A 10957-nucleotide genomic window follows, 5' to 3' on the forward strand; every position below is an offset into this window, starting at 1 on the left:
GATGTCAGACATACATTAGACATGTCCCATCACATGCCTTAGATACATTAGACATGCCTGCCTGTCATCTGTTCTTCAGTCTCTATCTAGTTATCCACACATTATTGTTGCTTCCTGCCATTTCTCTCATTGTCTCCATTGTCCCTGAGTCATCTCCTAACAGGAGCATTCACAGAGAAAACAAAACAGATTGCTTCTCTATCTACTTCTGTATGCTCTATGGAAGCATTTTCAAATATTACATATGATAGGACATCTGCTACTGTGTTGTTTTCACCTTTCACATAGACAATACTTGTATTGTACTGGGTCAGGAACTCCATTCAGTGCAGCTGCTGGCATGACAGATATTTCTGCAAGTTAAAATTTTCAAGTGTCTTGTAGTCTGTGTAGACCTGGAAAGAAACTCCAAGAAGCTCTGACTGCCATTTTTTGAGTGCATTTATTATAGCGCACATTTCTCATGTACCTGGTAATTCAATTAGGCATCTTTTAAAGTCTTTGATTCAAAAGCAATAGGCCGTGCAGACACCCAAGAAGTGCCAAAGCTCAGTACAGCCCCCATAGCATAGTTTCTAGCATCTGTTGTGACATATATCTTATATTCAGGCATTTTTTTGTAGTCAATAATAGTCAAACATTCCCTGCTTGCAACAATGTTTTTAATGCTTTGAAATGCCTCTTCATGCTTTTTTGACCATTCTAGAAACTTTTTGATAGCAACAGGTCTCTGTAAATCTGCAAAAACATGTGTGTGCTTGGCAAGTTTTGGCAAGAAACCTATGAAATATCTTGTCAACCCTAGAAAGAATTTAACATCTGATGTAGACTGTGGCTATGGCTAATTTTCAATCTTAGTCGCTTTTGACTGATTAGCTTCAATTCCCTACTCGGACAACTTATGACCCAGAAATTTAATCAATTTTTGAAAAAACTTTGACTTCTTTTTATTAATAACCAACCCGTTTTTTTCTAGTGCCGTTAAGATATTTCTGAGATTGATCTCATGATTGTTGTATCCTCAAGATCTTATTATGCAATTGTCAAAATAAATGTTAGTGACGTTCCCAAAATACTTTTTTTAATGGCCATGTTCATTCGCTGCTGATGTATTTCTGGGGCATTTCTCAACCCCATGAGCATTACAGTCCATTCATAAAAGCCAAAAGGTGTATTTACTGCTGTTAAGTGTATGTCATCTGGATGCATCCAAGTTTGGAAGAAAGAATTTGTCAGATCCAATATGGAAAAAAACATTGTAACCCTTCACTGTGTTGGTGAGAACAAAGTCCATTCTTGGTAGAGGGTGATTATCTGGCACAGTATTATCATTAAGCTGACAATAATTGTTTACCCAACAGGGTAGTGCAGACTTATCTGCCTTTGGAATCAAAAAACACGGCAAGGCATACACTGATAAAGAGAGATGTATTCTGCCTGCTTGCAAATGCCCATCAATAAGCTATTTCCATGTATTATTATACTTGCAAGGGTGGAATATAATCTATTTTTGATTACCTTATTTGGATCCTTAAGTTTAATCCTTGCATAGTAGTCAGTAGAAAGCTTGTTGATATCCGGAGACGTGGTACCAAATAGATGTTGGAATTTTTTTGTGACTTTTTCCGCTTGACAATTTCGATCCTCCTCATTGGCTAGCTTGTCTATTGTTTTACGGATTGTTGCAATAATATCAACAGGCTGCTCTTCAGCATTTGTGTCAACATGAGACAAAGAAGCCACTGCATTTTGTAAAAAATCTCTTTTTTTAGTTCTGGCTGAATGAGAATGCGTGTTGATGTAATAAATCAGATTCTCAAAGGCGTGTGAAAATCAAGTCAAAGACGTAGCTTCGAGGGAGTATTTCTTGATTTTGTGACTTAGTCGACTCAAGTAATCTCGTAGATACAAATATATTTGTTTCTATTCACTACACTGGCTTATAGAAAGTGTATTAGGTCCCCTAAAATACTGTATAACAAACTTAGAGTGATTTTCTATCTCAGGTTCACACAAAGTATGTTGTAGCAGCAAGTAATTGAATTTCGGTGGTCTCTACCTACTACACATTGCTCCTTATATACTAATTTATCTTAAGTCTATCTAGAACCTTCTCCGAGCTTCTCATTGTGTTTTACTCCTTCCAGCATGGTATCGTGCTTTTGGGGTAGTATAAAGGGAAACATGGGAAAGTGTAATGGTTTGTCATGTGACTTAAAGGACTTAGTGAAGAACGTTTAACGTTTTGCAGTTCTCTAACACTGGCATAGACACAACACGCTACACTTGTATAGGTTTCATCAGATTGTAGCCAGACACTTTATCAATGTAAGACCTTTCATTGTGATCTGTAACAATGTTGTTATGTTCAAGAAATGGCAATCCAAGAATTACGAGCATGCAAAGGCCAGGTGCAATAAATGTGTAAACCCACTTTGATATCCACACATTATCAATTGATATTACTACTAGTTTAACACAATGAGAGAGAGACACAATTTTTTTTCTTTAGAGCTTGGGGATATTGCAACACAAATAGATTCAGGCTTCTTTAATATAATACGGGGTAGCTTTAACTCCTCAACAACCTCTGGTTAAATCAACACAATATATGCACCATTGTCAATTAAATATGTGAATGTTTTGTTTTTCTTTTTTGGTGGAAGGTTGAGGGAAGGGCAGTGATGCCCATACTTCCTCTTCGTTAAAGAGAGGCAAATTGCACCCCACTAGTTCAGGCCACCCCGGAGTAATGTCTTAGTACACCTATTACTAGATAGTGCGGGACTGGAATGTCATGGAAAAGCCGAGTTTGACAAGCTTCCACCTCGCAGAGCGTGGGATCACACAATTGACCTCAAACCAGACGCCAACTCTATTAAGGCACAGATATACCCTTTATCCCCGTCACAGTCAAGAGTAGCGGATGAGTTTGTCAAAGAGGAGCTAAGGACAGGCTGCATTCCACCCTCAACGAAGCCGTATGCCTCACCCTTTTTCTTTGTTCAGAAAAAGGCTCTCTTCAGCCGGTGCAGGACTACAAGAAGCTAAACAAGATGACAATATGTAACCAATACCTTTTACCCCTCATCTCAAAACTCATGGACAAGCTGAAAGGCGTGAGGTTCTTCTCAAAACTTGACATTTGGTGGGGTTACAATAATGTCAGAATCTGAGAGGGCGATGAACACAAAGCCACATTTATTGCTAACAAGAGCCTTTTCAAACCCCTCATTATGTATTTTAGGCTCTGCAATTTGCCGGAAACTTTCCAAAATATAATGAACAATCTTTTCAAAGACCTCATAGCCGAAAAACATCACTGGATGAAGCATTGAATAATATGAGTCAAATTATTCAAAGATTATGCAAAATTTAATATGTAAAAAATTTTAAATTTTTGGTGGCAAAATATTTGAAATGTATTTAAATGAAAATTTAAATAAGTTTTCAGTAGATATTTAACAATTATACAAGATTGATTTGAAGACTATGTAATGAATAAATATTTTATGAGTTGAATAGTTATTGAATTATTGATTACCAATTATTCTTGAAAAATTTAAATTTAAATATTGATTGAATAATAGACAATAGTTGTCTGTTTTCCTTGTCTATCTACACCTGATCTCTGCCATCTGAACCCAATCTGTTGATTTTGGTCTCATCTGACCACCAGACCCTTGCCCAGTCATCCACAGTCCACTCCAAGTGCCTTTCTGCAAACTCCAATCTAGCCCTCCTATGCTTTTTTGATAACAAAGGCTTCTTTTGTTTTGCTACTGAGACCATGCCAGTTGATTTGAGTGCATTCCTAACTGTTTGAGGACTGATATTCTGGCCATTAATAGTAGCCAGAGACTTGGCAGCTTGCACAGCATTCTTGATTTGTCCAGTTCGAATTCCATGCTTGGTATAGGTGATATTGGCACCAGTCAGCTTCTTTGGGCATCCTCCATGGGAAACCACTGCCTCAGGACAGTAGTCTTGGCAAATTTTGGTGATAGAACCAGCACTAGCTCTAGTCTGGGCCTTGATAGAGGCATAGGAGTGACCAGAAGTAAGAAGAGAGACAATAGTAGCAATGATTGCTTTAGAAAGGGGTTTCATGCTTGATTGGGGGGATAAAGAGGTTGGTTGTAGCTATTATATACCTATTCAACATGTAGTCACATGATTTTATTGATAGTTGTTTGGTATATCAACAAAGTCATGTGATAATACATAGTTTATAGCATTTAAATTACTAGCAAAAAAACTGTTTGAATGACTTAGCAAATTGTGTATGCTGCTGTTTGGTCAATTCTTGGACAAATCACATGATCAGTATGTCATCCTTTAGCTAACACCATATAGTATATCTGTGAATAATCTCATATTTTTAACATTTTTAATTTCAAAGTTATAAATTAATCTTTTTATACGTGACCAACACTCGAACGGTTTTTTTGCCCACTGTATTTATGGCTGGCACTCATTTATATTTTCTAGGGAAATATATATTGGTAATGATACTTCCTATTGAATTTAAACATATTTTTGGGACTTTGGGATTACCTAATAAGGAAACCCAGAGTCTAGATACTACTAGTGCTTATACATATTTTTCTATAAAATATATATTGGTAAAATTATGTTTTTTGTTGGTATTTGAAATATTTTTCTCATAAATAGAGTCTAGGAATATCCAATTAGGGAAGCTGTCATATACTGTACTCTCTCAACTCCGTCATACAACATTGTCAGTCAAATTCCACATCCAACTTCCATCTCCCTACTTTGCCTAATTTCCGTCTCTCCAACTTCAGTCTGACTTTGTATATAGACTTGTCTCAGACACTTGTCTTATTTTTTTCCTAAACCTTATTCCTTTCATTCATTATCTTATTCCTATTCCTTATTCCTTATCTTTATTCCTTATGACTCATTTCTTGGTGGTTCATCTTTATTCCAATAGTAGTATATAAACCCCTCCTGTTGTAGGCTAGAACCCCCAAGCTGATTATCAACTTGGGTAACTTGGGTAACCTAGACATCTTAGTCCATTTGCTACTTTGTGCAACTTTGTTTCAAACTCTAATTCCGAATTTGATTGGACTTAGGCTCTAAGAAACTTAAGTTTACTCCATCAATTTTAATCCAACTTTGACCAATACTTGACCAACTTTGTCTTTAATGTAGTCTCTTGCCTAGTACTGTTCTCCTCTTAGATCTCCATATCCAAATTAGGACACAAGATATACGAAGAGCACAGCACATAAGCTGAAGCTAACCCCTCCAACCACTAAATTTGACAGTAACTTTTTTCTCTTACTTCAGCCTCCTACTTCCATCTACAAACTTGCCCTCAACTTCATTCCTCTTAATACAACCCTAATAGAAGCAAAAATGTAATCCAGAATGTTGCAGAATAATATCTGTGAATTCTGGAATGTTGCGGGAAAGAGTGTGTACTTTCCAGAAAATTGACAAGCAGTGCAAAATGTGTGTTTCCAGTTGAAATCAATGTCGGAATGATATTTATACTTTCCAGAAAACTGACAAGCAGTACAGATTGTGTGTTTACAGCAAAAATGTAATCCAGAATATTGCGGAATGATATCTGTGAATTCTGGAATGTTGCGGAAAAGTGTGTATACTTTCCGGAAAATTGACAAGCAGTGCAAATTGTGTGTTTCCAGTTGAAATCAATGTCGGAATGATATCTATACTTTCCAGAAAACTGACAAGCAGTACAGATTGTGTGTTTACAGCAAAAATGTAATCCAGAATATTGTGGAATGATATCTGAATTCTAGAATGTTGCAGAAAAGAGTGTGTACTTTCCGGAAAATTGACAAGCAGTGCAAATTGTGTGTTTCCAGTTGAAATCAATGTTGGAATAATATCTATACTTTCCAGAAAATTGACAAGCAGTACAGATTGTGTGTTTACAGCAAAAATGTAATCCAGAATATTGCAAAATTGCATTTTTCTAGCAGATTAACAAATAGTTTGCATTATTTATTTATAATTAAAACCAATTCTGGCATATTGAAATGTAATATTTCTGAATTCCAAAACATTGTGCAAATTCCAGAAGACTAACAAGTAGCATATATTACATATTCATATTGATTTTTGAAATGTTGCAAAATGATTATTTATATCTGTACTTTCTAACAAAATGACAAGTAATGTGGATTCCATATTCACTGTCACAATGAATTCTGATGTATATATATATACTGACAAGTGATTTGCAGTGTGGATTATATATTCAACTTTACAAGCAATTTTAGAATATTGCAGCTTGGAACCAAATAGTAAATGCACTTTGGAAAAGATTGACTATTAGTATATATTGTATATTTACTGCACTAATGAATTGCATAATATTGTAGAATAGTAAATCTACCATACCAAAAAATACCTAGTAGTGTGAATTGTATATTTACAATTATAATGAGTTTCAAAACTTTAAAGGCTTTTAACTATTTTATATTGTTTTTTCTCTTCAAATTAACTATAACTTTAAATAATCTTTGAATTTCCATTACCTAACTATTTTGCAAATATGCAAAATCTATTTAAAAATAAATTTTACTTGATTTTGATTTTTCTTTGTATAATTTTTGCTTATTATTCTTATATTTTTTATAAACTTCCACATTTTTCTTTGTATAGTTGTTGTATTATTTTCATTTACTTATTGAATTATGCATTTAAATAATAATTGGTAATCTTTTAAATAATCTTTATGTATACTATTGTCCATTATTCAATCAATATTTAAATTTAAATTTTTCAAGAATAGTTGGTCATCAATAATTCAATAACTATTCAACTCATAAAATATTCATTCATTACATAGTCTTCTAATCTATCTTGTATAATTCTTAAATATCCACTGAAAACTTATTTAAATTTTGATTTGAATACATTTTAAATAATTTGCCACCAAAAATTTAAAATTTTTTATATATTGAATTTTGCATAATCTTTGAATAATTTGACTTATATTATTCAATGCTTCATCCAGTGCATGTTGTTATCTATATGGACAATATTCTCATATTTTCTAATGATATCTGTCACCATTTGTCAGGGCAATACTATAATCAGTGTGACAAGGCCACCAACAAAGATCAAGCAAGGGAGAGAGAGAGAGAGCAGAGGGAGAGTAAGAGAGCAAAGAGAGAATAAGAGAGTGAGAGAGACTCAATGATTCTAAGAGATCACACCAATGATAGTGGATATCCTAAGAGATTGAAGCTGAAGCTACAGCTACCTACAAGTCCAGTATTTATACTCTACAGCTATTCTAGAATATTCTCTACATTACATCATAAAGGAAGGTTAAAGAATAAAAGTGACATCATATAGAAAAAGGATGAGTAAGACTAGGAATCATATAGAATTTACTAGAAAGAAGTGGAGCAAGAAGGCTGTGATGAAAGAAATAAACTATCTAATCAGATAATTGATAAGATAATGAAAGGATAAGATAATTCTGTGAAGATAAAGAGGGGAAACTGGAGAAACCCTGACATCACCCCCTCTTTAAGGCACATTTTCCACAATGTGCACATGGATGGGTTAGTTTAAAGGGTTTAAGAAGAGGAGGAGGTTCAGTAAAGTTAATAATAGGAGTGAAAGAAAGTCTATCAAAGGTCACAGCAGAAATCCTTCTAGGTGCTGAAGGATGTTTGGCATGGAAGTCCTTGATAGCCTTAGAAGCATTTTTCAAATGCTCTGCAGGCTCCCAAGTGCATTCTTCATTAGGATAGTTCTTCCACTTGACCAAATATTGAAGTTTGTTTTTAAAAAGTCTGCTGTCCTTGATAAATTCAACTTCCCACTTAGGATTTTCTCCTTGAATGACAGGTGGTGGTCTAGAAGGAGGCTTTCTTCCTACAATATCTGGGTGATAAGGTAGAAGTTTAACCACATTGAACACTGGATGGATTTTCATGGTAGATGGCAGCTTAAGCTCATAGGCATTAGGGCTAATAACTTTGGTAATTTTGTAAGGCCCATATCTTTTATCATCCAATTTCTTGGAGGGCCTATCAGTTTTGAGGTCCTTGCCATCCAACCATACCAAATCCCCAACTTTGTACTGAGTTGGAGTATCTCTGTGTCTATTATAGAATTTAGCCATATCATCAGCAGCTTTTCTAAGTGCAGACTCTGCTTCTTTCCTGGCTTCTTCCATATTTTTCACAAAAATATCCACAGTGTCCATTTTACTATCTCTAAGGGGTTCAGTGCCCATTCTGGGATGTCTGCCATTATTGAGCATAAATGGTGTCTGCCTGGTTGAAGCCTGAACTCTATTGTTATAAGAGAATTCAGCTAGAGCTAACCATTCAACCCAATCATCTTGTCTATGGTTTATAAAGAGTCTAAGATACTGCTCAATTTCTTGGTTAACTCTTTCAGTCTGACCATCAGTTTGGGGATGGTAGGCTATAGATGAGGCTGTCTGGATACCAAGTATTGAGTTGAGTTCTTTTATAAACCTTGAGACAAACTGTGGACCTCTATCACACAGAATTTTAATGGGTAAGCCATGGTATTTCCAGACATAATCTCTGTATAGTCTGGCTGTCCCTTCAGAAGTGACTTCATCTGTAGTAGGGATAATGTGGATCATTTTACTAAGTCTATCCACAACCACCATAATGGCATTATACCCTTGACATTCTGATAACCCCATAATAAAGTCCACAGAGATGCATTGCCAGACATCAGAGGGAATCTCAGTAGGAATTAAAAGGCCAAGAGGTTTGGCTGGAAAGGTTTTGGTTCTGTTGCATCTATCACAACCTCTGGTATAGGCTGCAATAAAATGTGACATTCCTGGCCACCAATAATTCCTAGAGACTAGCTTAATTGTCTTCCATTTCCCTGGATGTCCAGCAATGAAGGCATCATGGTGCAGTTCCACAATCTTTCTTCTAAGATCTTTGTCCTTGGAAATATACACCTTCCCCCTGTAGAGAATAAGGCCTTGTTCTTCTGACCATTCCTGTCCTTCAATCTTCTTGGTAGAAGATTTCTTGAGCTCTTGAACTGCCTTGACCACCTTTTCATCCATCTCCTTAGCTTCTCTAATCTTCTTAAGAAGATCATTTTCTGCACCAGTAATGGTAGCATGACCCTGCTTGAGAGCCTGGATTTTAAAGTAGGAAGGTTTGAGGAGAACTACATTTTGGTTATCATTCTCTCCCTTTTTATGATCTGATCTTCTAGACAAAGCATCTGGCTTAAGAGATCTTTTACCAGGCCTATGATGAAGAGTAAAATCAAATCTGGACAGGAAGAGTGACCATCTGGCTTGCCTTCTGCTAAGCTTTTGGGCAACCATAAAGTACTCTAAGTTTTTGTGGTCTGTCCAAATCTCAAAGGAATGTTAGGTTCCTTCAAGATAATGTCTCCATTCATCTAGTGCTCTGATAATAGCCAGCATCTCTTTGTCATGGATCTCATAATTCCTTTCTACTTCAGATAGACTCTTAGACATAAAGGCTACAGGATGCCATTTCCCATCTGATCCTTCCTGAGATAAAACAGCCCCAGTAGCATAATCTGAACTGTCTGCTTCAACTTTATATGGCTTGTTATCATCAGGGAAAATCAAGATAGGTGAAGAAGTGACTTTCTTCTTTAACTGGTCAAAGGCTTCCTGCTGTCTAAGACTCCATCTCCAGACTATTCCTTTCTTTGTCAATTCATGAAGGGGCTTAGCAATGTCTGCAAAATCCTCTATGAACCTTCTATAAAAATTAACAAATCCCAAGAATGATTGGACATCCTTGACATTTTCAGGTTCAGGCCATTTAGAAACTCCCTCTACCTTGACAGGATCCATCTCAATCCTGCCTTGTGAAATGATTAGTCCAAGATATTCAATCTTTTCCTTTTCAAATTCACATTCCTCTGCTTTAAGGTAGAGTTTGTTCTGTTCTAGGATTTGCAGAACTTGCTTGACTACCTCTCTATGATGATCAAGAGTTTCAGTGAAAATTAAAATGTCATCCATATAGACAATGACAACATTTCCATCAATAAGCTCAATAAAGATATCATTCATCATAGTTTGGAAGGTAGCAGAACTATTGGTTAAACCAAAGAACATGACCAATGGTTCAAACAGCCCTCTATTGGTTCTAAAGGCTGCTTTTCATTCATCTCCCTTTTTGATTCTGACATTGTTAAATCCCCACCTAACATCAAGTTTGGTGAAGTATTTGGCTTTGCTGAGTTTGGTGATAATGTCAGAAATCAATGGAAGGGAGTAGGAGTTCTTGATGGTCATTTCATTCAGTTTCCTATAGTCCTGGACAAGCCTAAGAGATCCATCCTTCTTCTTGACAAAGAATACAGGGGAGGCCATAGGTGACTTGGAGGGTCTAATCCTGCCAGATTTCAGATTTTCCTCTAAAAAGGCATCAAGTTCCTTTTATTTATTGGGAGAAAGAGGATAAATCTTGGATCTGTAAGGTTCAGAACCAGGTTTCAGCTCAATAGCATGATCCCAAGGCTTCCTGTCTGGTAGCCTATCAAAAGATTCCTTTGAAAAAACACCTTTAAACTGGTGATAGTGCTTAGGGACAGTTTCTTCAAAGATTTTCTTAGGAGAATCAGCTTGCTGATGAGACTCTTCTGCTAATCTTTGAGACATAGTAGAAGTAGCATTAATAGACTGCTTCTGAGGATGAAGGTATGAGATGAAAATTCTGTCCTCAGGCTCAATCTCAGAATCAGAAGAATCTTCAATAGAATCATCTTCTTCTTCATCAAATTGAGGGAGTTTCCTCCTTTTGACTGCAGCTATTCTCTGCCTCTTTTTTCTGGCTCTTTTGGCTTCCATTTGGCAGTCAGAGGGACATCTAATAAACTGAACATCCCCTGTCTTCCAATCAATATCTGGATTATGGTGCCAAAGCCAAGTATGTCCAATGATAGCAGA

This window comes from Psilocybe cubensis, chromosome 11 (assembly GCF_017499595.1).
Source record: "Psilocybe cubensis strain MGC-MH-2018 chromosome 11, whole genome shotgun sequence".
In the NCBI taxonomy this organism is placed as follows: Eukaryota; Fungi; Basidiomycota; class Agaricomycetes; order Agaricales; family Agrocybaceae; genus Psilocybe; species Psilocybe cubensis.